At 37.4% G+C, this 12,242-nt stretch overlaps 1 long non-coding RNA gene across 1 annotated transcript; it reads left to right on the forward strand.

Moving 5' to 3' along the window:
• Window positions 1–415: 415 nt before the first annotated feature.
• LOC140843554 (uncharacterized) lies at window positions 416–10,949 on the forward strand. Its single transcript, XR_012121403.1, has 3 exons — window positions 416–528; window positions 4,695–4,793; window positions 10,347–10,949. It is a non-coding gene; the product is annotated as an uncharacterized lncRNA (long non-coding RNA).
• The last annotated feature ends 1,293 nt before the right edge of the window (window positions 10,950–12,242 follow it).

Here is a 12,242-nt window from a genome sequence, read left to right on the forward strand (position 1 = left end):
TCAGTTAAGAAAGAGCAAATACAATCTCAATTTTAAAATGATAGTGATCTTCCAGCTAATATTATTATCATTGTGGAAAATATAAGGAGATATCCTTAAAGGCCCAGTTAGAGATAATGTGTTTAATGAATAAGAATGTGTGGAGAAAATGGAAATTATGGCCAGGATCCTCACAGGGCTTTAATATCTCCCATTGTAGACCTGAAAGAGCCTGTTTGAATAACTATGAGAGCAGCAGGACGTTTACTGGAGGATTGCCAGTGAGTCATGGGGGCACAGGACCCAGGAAGGGGTGGAGGGGAAACAGCCATTCCCTCCTTTCTGGTTCCTGAAAGACAATTGGCTGGGGGCCTGCCAGTCACCATAGAGACCCACCCACAGAGCTCCGCCCTTGTGCTAGGGCTGGGGAAGGAAGGAGAGCCGTGCCAGCAGAGAAGTGGAGAGCTTAGGGGAGCAGAGAGAGTGAGCAGGAGGCAGCGGCACTGGGGCCAGGAGAGACTGAGGCCTACCATCCTGAGAATAAATGTGGTATGAGCCCCTTCTAACCCCCCTAATTTGCTCTTGTCTTTATTCAGTCTTAGCGAATTTATGGTGAACTTGCCCGGAAAGGGGAACTCCCTTCTCCTGGAGCAACAGAATGCTTAAATGATTACCTTTCTAATACACATAAAAGGTAGTATTCTTACTGTCACTATTAATGCCTAATTGTTTTGGCACCATTAGTGTTATATTTCCAGAACATTCTCTCTCAAGTTAAAATCATCTATTTAATTTTGTGCAATTGGAAAGAATTTGGCACTGTTTCCTACAAATGTTTTTGAGAGTTTCCTTATTCTGAAGTCAAAGTCCAACATTTTTTGTAATTCTGGGTATAATTTAAAAAATATTTAAGGCATGTTTTCTTCCAATTTATAGTTACCTCATTTCACAGAGAAGTGACACTTTATTACCCTAAGAAAATAAACTGTAGGCATTTGCTTTTATGTATTTCAAGGTCAGGAAGGAAATGACAAGTAGCATAACCTCCCAGATAGTAGAATATAGGCAAATACAATTATCTAGAACCATATTGCTAAGGTATCAGTCAATTAATAAAAATAATGCAGCTAATAAACAAAAATGTTTCATTCCTTCACTGATAAACTGGCCATATGAGAGAAATTCTAGAGAGGACCCCTGGGCACATTTTGAGCTTTGTTCCTAGGTTATAGAGTACTGGGAGTACTGAGAGAATTATCACATGGCAAAATTAGGCATTAATTAGACATTCACCTATGAATATATCCCATGTTTGGCACTGTTAATTTTTTATATTAAAAGGTCAGCAAAAACATCCAAAAGGAAACTATTTGTGATTTCCTTCTGTTTTTTTTTTTTTCTCTTTCAATTGTGTTCTCAAATAAGTCATTTCCTAACAAGACAAAACAGGCTTATTATGGAAAAATGTTAGCCTGGATCACCATTGGGTTTTCTGTATTTTACATTAAATAGAAGTATCATACTCAAAATATATTATTTGACAATCATTTAGTAGTTTCAGGTTAAAATTTTATCTAAATTTCCCAGTTCAGTTTTCAAAACTTACTGCTAAGGTAAGAGAACTGGCAAAGCATGGAAGCAATTACTAACGTTTCCACTATTGCCAAGACCCTGGAGTTTTGTTCCATTTCCTTCTGGTGAACTAGCCTTCGGTTTCACCAACTGATGGAGCAGCCATGCCCTACGGCTCCTTATCACTGCCAGACGTACTTCCCTTTAGAAACAGAAGTTCTCTGGCAAGCAGAGAATCAGGAATCTGTCTATACTTTCTGTGGGGACAGCTGCCAGCTCCCCACACATCAACACTTGTCCTTCTAGTCTCAGCTGACGAATGAAACTTCTAAAGAATAAATGTTTATCAAGTAGGCATAGGAAATACCACGGACATATTATAGTCCAAGGATTTAGTGGTGATGGGAATTGGAAGAACTCTGAGAAGAGTGTCTCCTGAGTTTTTTGTTTGTTGTTTGTTTTGTTTTTAAATCTTCTCCTGCTCAGAGTGAAAGAGATTCACAAAGTGAGAGTTGACAATATCATCAAAGTTCAGGTTCATTACACTTGATAAAATGCTAATAATAGACATTAGCAATTAAGCAAAGAGCTGTGCATATTAACTGGATGTCTGACCAAACTCTGCAAGAGGATTTTCACCTGGCCCTGAAATGCCTACAGAATGGGACCAAAGGTGAAAACACAGGCATCCATCTGTGGATGAGTAAATAAAAAAGAACAAAATAACAATAAAAGAACCTATGTAATGACACAGCAGAAAAAAAGGAAATTGTCATCCTACAAGCTGAGAAAATGACACCAGGGACCAGAAATAATAATAAAAGGAAATTGCAATAGCTTTTGGACTCATTAAAAGGATGCAAAACAATATCCAGCATCTATGGTAACAGGTGTGAAAGGCACATGAAGAACAGGTTATGCGGATATAAAACAGGAAAATGGAATGGAAGGTGGCTGAGAAAAGGAAGATTAGCAGAAAAATTCAAATGCAATGAAAAACTTAAATTCACATTAGACATTAAGATTTATTTAAAAATCAAATCAGTGATAAAGTGAAAAATCTCAATTATTTTCGCAGAAAGAAAAATGCCCAAAAGATTAAAAAGGGGGCAGAAGAAAAAAAGATGATAGACATGGAGTACAAATTATATGAGAAGAGTAATTTTAGGGGTTTTAAGGAAAAAATAAAAACAATTTGAACATAAACAAGCAAACAAAAATCTGAGTAAGTCAAACAAAAAATCATACCATGCTATACATAAAATAATGGAAGTGTCCCTTCCCTAAGACATTCTTGGAAAAATATTTTGAATTAAATGGTTAAAGAAAATACTGAAGGAACAACCAGAAAAACTGGATGCCTTTATATTTTTATTCTGCATTACTAAATGTTGGGAAATTTTGGTATAATATCTATGTTTTTAAAGGAAAAGCCTATAACTAAAGAATTTTTTAACTAGCTAAACTGTTTTTCATTTGTAATGCCAGCAAAAAAGATACTCTTTTATAAGAAAAATTCAAAATATACCAGCCACCTATCTAGTCTGGAAACAAATGAAATAAAGATATATTTCAGATGAGACAAAAATCAGAATTAAGAATTTAAGAAGGTAGAAATGGTTATAGACACAGCAGAGGCAAATCTTTTCTCTTCTTAGGAAATATACCAGAAGAACTTATCTATAATATGGAAAAAAATTTAAGCATAAGGAAATGCATTATAATACAATTACAGTATAACTGTAAAAATTCCCAAATTTTCAACAATAGTAAACCATGCAATAAATTTACAGTGAATTTTAATGATGTGGGTTAATTTTGTGATGAAATATTTAGTGAGGAGCAGAGTATAAACTGATAAATCCATGCATTAACAATGTAAAGGTAAAACACATGTGACTTTCATCTGTAATATTTTTTATCTTTAAGAAGATATCTGAAGTAAATGTTAGAAAATATTAACCTTCAAATTTGGGGCAGTTGCCTCTCTGGATTTTTTTTTTTATCTTCACTAAGTTTTGAAAAAGTTTTTCAAAACTTTTTTTTTTATCATATAAATATATTGTAAGTAAAACTTACCAAGCTTATCACTTTTGAGGACTGATCTTATGGTTCTTTTTTCCTCCCATTATTTTATACTTTCCTTTAGTTTCTTGATATTCCCTACAGAAAAAAATTACTCTGTCCCAAATGAAAGAAAATCATCCATCCACCAGGCTTCAGAAATGAAAGCTTTTCAAGAAATTCTAACACCCACCAATTATTAAATGAAACATAACCTTCCCATCAATTCCTGTTCCATAAAATAAAAGGGTTAACATTTCTGCTTCCTAGAACTGTCATGAGGATTATGTAATAAAATGCTCTGCAGAAACACACCTCTATGAGAAGGATATCTTTTGAATGGCTATCATTTTTTGGAAGGGAACAGACTTTTACTGGAATCAGCCTGGTTTGGTCTGCGGCTGAGAGGTGCAGCCATCATTCTTGAAGTTAGAATTGGAGTTAGCCTGCTAAAGGAAGCCCTATTGAATAGGCAACAGTGTCCATTTCCCTTGAAAGATGGAGTGGACCAACACCGATGTCATTCTTTGACTTCGGCAACATTAAAGAGAACAATAGAGGCAGAAGCAGAAATTTTGCTGCAGAGGAAGCCCTGATCTGTTCAGTAAGGCAGGACAGGGTGAAGCACAGGAAAATCCATGAAGACAGTGGGCAACGGAGTGTTCTCATTCTTCTAAGGCGAAAGTGGTCGGATTCAGAGAGGCAACAATTAACTGTCAGTCAGTCACCGGACCCTGGTCCTCTTCTTCCTCAGTGCAGAGCTAGACCACGTTTCCCTGCTTTCCTTGAAGTTAGATTTGTCCTTGGGATTGAGCTCTAGACTGTGGCATAGAAGCAAAAGTGATGTGCATCTCAGAGACGAGTGCTCCACCTAGAGAACCCTCCCAAGAATGACCCTTCACTTGTCTTCCTTTGACAGGCTTGATATAAACAACCATGATGACGGGTCTGGCTCTCCTCACTGCAGACAGGAGGGATTTCTACCAATTTCTCCTGAGTATTCACTTTGGGTTTTTAATGAGCACAAAATAAACTTTAAATATATTTACCCACTATAATTTTTAGTTCGTATGTTACAGTGCTTCGCATTGCCCTAATGGAGGTCTCCTCATACCAGGACGTAGCAAGCTGAAGATACAAGAATTGAGGTCCCCAAACCTGAGAGCAGCAGGGAAGAGGTAAAAATAATGGGGGCCCTCACGAAGGCCTGCAGATTTTGTATCCAGGCAGCAGAGTATAAGTAAGGTCCTAGGGCATGTTCAAAGCTTTGTGGGTTTTAATTGGCAGCCTTGACCTTCATATAGGTATCAATAGTAAGGACAGCATCAGGCCCAACTGGAAATCAAAGGGAGTGTTATACACTATTTTATTCTCATAAACATACAAAAATATCTATAGCCCCTTCATCAGAACAAAACAAAACAAATTACAAAACACCCCTCGATTCTGTATCTTCCTTTTATCTGCCCTTCTCTCAATGTCTCTGCCCTTCTCTCCAGCTAAACCTCAGGAAAGAGGACACTGTCTACATTTGCTGTCTCCATGATTTATCAAGGAGTCATCCTCATATCCCAGTGTGGTATCTGCCTCCACCATTCCAAAGTACCAATATGACAGATGACTTTCATAAAGGTGACTCTAATGGAAACCCTTCAGATCTCATCAAACTAAAATTTTCATCAGCTTTCAATAGAACTGACAACTTGTTTTCTATTTAAAACTATTCATTGTTTTTCATTGAGCTCAGAATAAAATATAAGAATTTTTAACAGGGACTAGGTAATCTGTGTGAGAGCTGGCCATTCACTGCCTTCCCCATGTTATATCTCGTATATTATAAAGTGATGGTTTAAAGCGCAGGGACTTTTATATTCAAATCCTTGTTGAAATACTAATTTCAATTTGACCTCTGCAAGTTACTTGTTTTCTCTCTGCCTTAGTTTCCTTTACTTGTAAAATGGGGAACACCACAGTGCCTACGTTATAGATTCATTGTGAGAATCAAATAAGATAATGCATAACAAGTGGTTAGAACCATGCCTGGCACATATTGAGAGCTATATTATTACTACTACATTTTTATGCCTTTACACTTGTTAAATATCTTTCCATCACACTGGATTTCTTGCTGGTCCTTGAGCCAAGTTTTATTTATTTCCCCTTCCGCCAATGTGATACCCTCCCACATGCTTTCTCCCACCTGGAACACTTATTCCCCTATCTCCCTGACTGGTTTCTTTTCATTCTTTCCTTTGGGGAGGGTTTTTACTGCCTTCTCTAAAATTGCTCCTCATTTCTATTTCTTAACAATGCCCCATTCTTTTCCTTCATGCACATAAATCAATTTGTAATTGTTTTGAAACATACACTCACATTTGTATTTTTTGCTTTTCTGCCTTATTGAGCTCTAGACTTCATGCTAGTTATCATGCATGTTTTGTTCACCTAGAGCCTACCACAGCACTTGGCACATAATAGGCTGTCAATAAACATGTAGTGAGTGAATGCATAAATAAATGAATGTAAAAGCTTCTTGTGTCAGGTTCCAACTTTCCCAGCTGGTGAGCAGCCCTGCCTGAAAGAAGATGAAGGGCAATGTATGTAAAAAGTGCTGTAGATAAAGGAGACAGACAAGGCAGTCCCTATAGAATGTGAAACATTTCATATTTAAATATAATCATCTTTGTAGTAATGAAGAGCTTATTCATGTTCAGATAATACCGTTGACATTTTTATGTAACAAAGTATATATAAGTAAGATGAAATTCATCTCTTAAGTCTTCACAGTATCTTTGTTGATCTAGAAATGGTTTATGTTTCAAGTGCTATTAAGCTCATTGAAGGCAAATCTTAAATGGTGCCTAGCATTTAATAATGGCATTGAATAAAGTAAATGCTCAGAAAATGCTGATTAATTAATATATCAGTTAATAGTTCCCTTGAAGTGGTTGGGTAGATGTAATTGCCTATTTGATTGTAAGTGACTTGCATCTAATTCCATATTTTGTTGGAAGCAATCCTGCCAAGTGAAATTGGCTGGAATCTCTGGCTAAGCTCAGCTTACTTTAATCTTTTTGGCTTTTCCCCCAAATATTTATAGTTTTCTTTTCACTGTCAGTGATTTACTGTTCCACCATGGTTCACAGAGGCCAAAAGCATCAACCTTAGTATGTATACAGTGTTGCTGTCAATGTCTTGAACAAATTTTCTCATTCCAAGGGTATGGCAAAAAATTTCCAAGCATAAATTACATGCCCTCTTTGACTTTAATTTAAAACATTTTTTACTGAGAGCATGTTATATGCCAGACATTACCTTCAAAGGTGATTTCAAGTGGAATCACGGAGAGAGAGAGAGAAGACATGTTCTGCCATATGGTACAAAAGCCTTGTTCTTTTTACTAGTGGTTTACATGCTACAGATGCCCCCAAGCTTTTGCAGTGAGTTTTTTTTTTTTTTTGGAATATATAAACTGAGAGAGAGAGAAGCCCAAAATGTTTGTGGTAGATAACATGAAAAATTAGGCAGTAGCGTGATTATCATTATTGACTGTATTGGTGTTAGGAAATCCCCTCCCAAAGGCTATGCATCTATCTTAAAGAGCAGAAAGGGGGCTGTATGGTAAAGACTTCGAACTGGGGGATTACATTCCAACTCTGTAAAATACCAAGAGGTCTGCTTCTCCTAGGAACGCGTGTTCAATACCTCACGCTGGGCACTGTGAGAATGACGGAGATTAATGACGGAGATTGTCTTTTGAAGTGTCTCCTTCTCCCTGTCTCCTTTCGCAATCCTCCCCTTTATTTGTTTTCTGATTTAACAGTTTCCTGGGGCCCTGCTAATGCTCTACCTCTAACAAATGCCTGAACATTGTACCTTTCAGATCCTCAAAACACATACTTCCTGTTTTCCTCATCACTTTTTATCTCAAGATTCTCCATTCTGCTAAATAGCAATTTAATCAGTCAACCAGCTCTCTCTGTCATGAGCACCAAGCCTAAAGGAGGAGGGGGAGAAACTAAGAGTCCAAAAGCCAAATCTTTCTTTTGCTCACCTACCTCTTGATTCCTTTTAATTTTTTAATTAATATTAGGCTGCTCTAATTTCTTCCCCACCCATTTGTTTCATGTACCCCACAGTAGCAATTTACCCTTTTTTCTAAAGAGATTAGAAAATAACAATTTTCTTTTAAATTCTTATCTCAAAACTCTTTTCTTGTTATAATCTTTTCATTGCTCATCTCTCTCCTCCTTACTTTCTAATTAAGCACATCCAGTATCTTTTTATCCAATTGCTGGTCCCAAACTAGATTTTCCAGCTTAAATTTTGTTAAAATAGTGAAACATCTCCATTCATTCATTCAGTAAATAATTATTGGGCGTCAGTGGCCAGAAACTAGAATTGGCCCCAGGGAAGTCTAAATCCTTGTGCCCACTCCTGCAGGTGCATAAAGTATATAGTATTCATAGTAATGAAGAGAAAGCAAACGTTGACCTGGTTTGTGATCGGTTTCAATCCAAGCATAAAGTCAGGATATGTATTAAACCTTGTTTGAGTATTTGCATATTGTCATATTGGTGAACTGCTGCCCCATCTTGCTTGCATTACACAAAGAAGTGTGTGTGTGTGTGTGTATGGTTTTTCTCAGTACTTATATACACAGTGGAGGAAGAAAGAGCAACTCTGAATCTTCTGTCCCACCAAGAAAAGACCCAGAGCCTTGCACTAATATAAAATTTAGATCAGTGGACTCAAATTTAGGATTCCAAACAAAAATCTCTCCCATTGATATTCTTATGACTCATATTGAACCTTAGATGAAAATGACTTCCCAAGGTCCCAGGCAGTATATGAAAATCTCTCCCTAGAGCCCTAGAGTACAATACAGGACACTGATCTAAAGTCTTGGTACATTTTATGCCTGCTCCCCTGCTGACAGTACCAGCATGCCTTCCACAAGGTACACAACTACCTCTGATAGAAGGAACCAGGGATCCATTCTGAGGGTCAAGGCCAGCAAGCTCATGGCAGCTAATGTGGTGCGCGGTAGGAGATGATTGCAAGTTGATGGTGGATGCGCTTTTCCAGGCATGTAGAAAAGTTTTAGTACTGCAGGTGCAATTACCACTTAGCAAAGAATCAGCACCCTCTTATTGAAATTAGAACATAAAGTGAGTCAGGCTGGTGGACAAATTGCAGTACATGGCCCTGCTGTGTTAGTGACCTATATTCACTTTCCAAGCTTAGTATGAAGTTCCATACCTGCAGCTAGCAATTTAGTGGAGGACAGCAAGAAAGGTAATGTGTTCATGGAAGAAACAGGGAGAATTCAGCTTTATGATATTTCTTCAGATAGCAGAAAGCCAGCTTAATATAGTGCAATCAACCTCCTTCCTCTAACTTTACTAATAATAACTCTGGGAGGAGTCAATTCCAAGTATGTGAATGAGGAATTGGAACCCCTAGTCAGATGACAGGAAGGGCAGGGCAGAACACATTTAACGACTCAAATGTCATTAAGAATGGGTAAGAAGAGAATCTAAATGTTCAACACAGAGAAGGAAAATGCCAGGTCTCAAGAATGCTTTTCATGGATGATAATGATTATATGGTTTTAATGCGAGATTCAGAATAAAGTTGTAAGTTTGAGATTTTTACTTTCCTCAGAACAGTCCTCATTTGAATGACCCTATAAATGGAAAATCAGCGAAAATTAATTTAAAAGAATTATAAAATTCTTGGCTGGAGAAATGATTAAAGTGATGTGATAAGATTTGTCTAGACCTTACATTAAGTTTCTTCTATTATGAATATTATGCTTTCCTACTAGTTTTTATTTAGGGGATAGAGGCCTCTTGTAATTAATTTGAACATGGGCACAAAATAAATATATAAAGAAAATAGGAAAATACTGAAATGTACAAGTACCTAAGTTCATGTCTAATTGGAAGTATTTTTTTTAATTACCTCCATAGATAAAAGTATTTAGAGCAAAAATGCTGCCTAATTAGAAATAATTGCTATTGATAGACTGATACTGGTCTAATAAATTCAGAGCTTGGAATATGATGAAAATTTACATATTACACTCATTTGACTCAACTCAATTCAAAAAATATTTGCGAAGAACCATTACAGACGCCAAGGATGGACAGAACATTTTAAAGGACACTGTTTAAAAATTTAGTCTTTTCCTAAAGTCTAGTCCTAAAAAATTAAAAACTCTTCGACAGCAAGGGCATAGGAGGGATTTGAGTAGGAGTTGTGTTCGAGGATTATGATAACCAGTGAAAAGTTCATTTTTATACCATATTTTTAGTGGCTAATGATCAGTTTCGATTAGGCTGAAGGAAGTCCACATACACAAAGAAGGTAAAGCTTTAAGAAGCAAAACATAGTAAATACTTAAAATTCTCCAGACTTTAAGGAGCAAGGGAGCTGAGAAAACATATATAATATTTGGCTTTTAAGGGATGAAAGAGAGTTGCAAAATTGGCAGCCAAATGAGAGATCTTTGAGAAGTCTGTGGGAAACTTGAAGCAACACCTATAGTTAGCTCTTTGGGGACACAAGATGCTTAGAGCGGGAAGAACTAGAAGAGGACAGAAGCTTGAATGGTGCTGTGTGAGTGTGTGTGTGTGTGTGTGTGCGTGCGCGTGCATGCGTGCATGAGTGTGTGTGCACACATGCGAGTTTGGTGATGCTCTTTTCATTGTTTCCTTACATTTCAGGTTGAAATTTGGGTTTGGAGATGATGGACCCCACAGAGGAGGAGATAATGTAAATGAAAGTAAATGTGTAAATAATTAAAGTTGTAAGACCCTGGGGATAATAAAAAGGCATCCTACAATATGGGAGAATATATTCGTAAATGACTTATCCAATAAGGGGTTAATATCCAAAATATATAAAGAATTTACATGACTTAACACCCAAAAAGCAAATAACTGATTAAAAAATGGGTGGAACATCTGAACAGATACTTCTCCAAAGAAAAAGTTCAGATGGCCAACAGGGACACAAAAAAGCTGCTCCACATCACTAATCATCAGGGAAATGCAAATTAAAACCACAATGAGATATCACCTCACACCAGTAAGGATGGCCACCATCCAAAAGACAAGAAACAACACATGCTGGTGAGGATGTGGAGAAAGGGGAACCCTCCTACACTGTTGGCGGGAATAGTTCAGCCACTGTGAAAAGCAGTATGGAGGTTTCTCAAAAAACTAAGACTAGAAATACCATTTGACCCAGGAATTCCACTCCTAGCTATCTACCCAAAGGGAATAAGATCTCAGATTCAAAAGGACATATGCACCCCTATGTTTATCGCAGCACTATTTACAATAGCCAAGATATGGAAGCAACCTACATGTCCATCAATAGATGAATGGATAAAGAAGATGTGGTACATATACACAATGGAATATTATTCAGCCATAAAAAGAAAAGAAATCCTACCATTTGCAACAACCTAGATGGAGCTAGAGGGTATTATGCTCAGTGAAATAAGCCAGGTGGAGAAAGACAAATACCAAATGTTTTCCCTCATTTGTGGAGTATAAAAACAAAGCAAAAATGAAGGAACAAAATAGCAGCAGACTCACAGACTCTGAGAAGAGACTAATGGTTACCAAGGGGGAGGGGTGGGGCAGGGCGGGTGGGGAGGGGTAAAGGAGGGTGAGTACGGAGGGAGAAGGGGATTGAGGGGCACTATAATTCACAATCAGAATATAGGTAGGTCACTGGGAAGACAGTACAGCACAGAGAAGACAAGTAATGACTCTCTGACAGTTTACTATGCCGATAAACAGTGACTGCAATGGGGGTGGTGAGGACTTAATAATATGGGTGAATGTTGAGACCACAATATTGTTCATGTGAAACCTTCATAAGACCGTATATCAATGACACTTTAATAAAAAAATTGTATGTGTGGAAAAGTAAAAAATAAAAGATCCTGGGGAGGCAAAGTTGCAAAGGCATCAAGAGCAGGGTTGAAACATCCATGTTGTCTGGGGGTGAAACAGTCACTGGCCAGTCTGCAGGGAGAGGGAGATCCTTCTCTATATTGGGGGGAACAATTCTTCCTACCCAGGTAAGAAGGGTTGGGGAGCAGATTGGGGCTGTACATAGTGGAGGCGAGTCTGAAAGGGAACAGAAATGGTAAAATTTGGAAAATTTGGATGAGAGGAGTGAGTTGGTGAGATTTTATGTGGTGTTCTGCCTACTCTTTTGGTAAGTATAAGGCAGGGATGTTGAAGCAATTTCTAATTCTTGGACTAGAATATGGGATCAATTTTGATCTAACTAATTCAGTGGTATATTCTGGGAGGCTTTAGAGAGGAAAGCTAGTTAGATGTACACTAGGCTTATTTTCATTATTATTTATAACACTACATTCTCCTTTGGTACCTCTCACAAACTACATTAGGTCTTAAAGTCCCTCTCAACCTTTTAGTATCCTTCATGTTTCCATTATTATTTCAGAGAGTGAATCAGTACTTCAAGTGAAACAAATATATTTGAGTTAATTTTTCAGTAAAATGTTCAAGGGATGGGAAAAAAGGGAAGCAGCGAATGTTTACTGCCTAATTTCAGTACCAGAGATGAGATTCTGAACT

Source organism: Manis javanica, chromosome 9 (genome assembly GCF_040802235.1).
Source record: "Manis javanica isolate MJ-LG chromosome 9, MJ_LKY, whole genome shotgun sequence".
NCBI classification, from domain to species: Eukaryota; Metazoa; Chordata; class Mammalia; order Pholidota; family Manidae; genus Manis; species Manis javanica.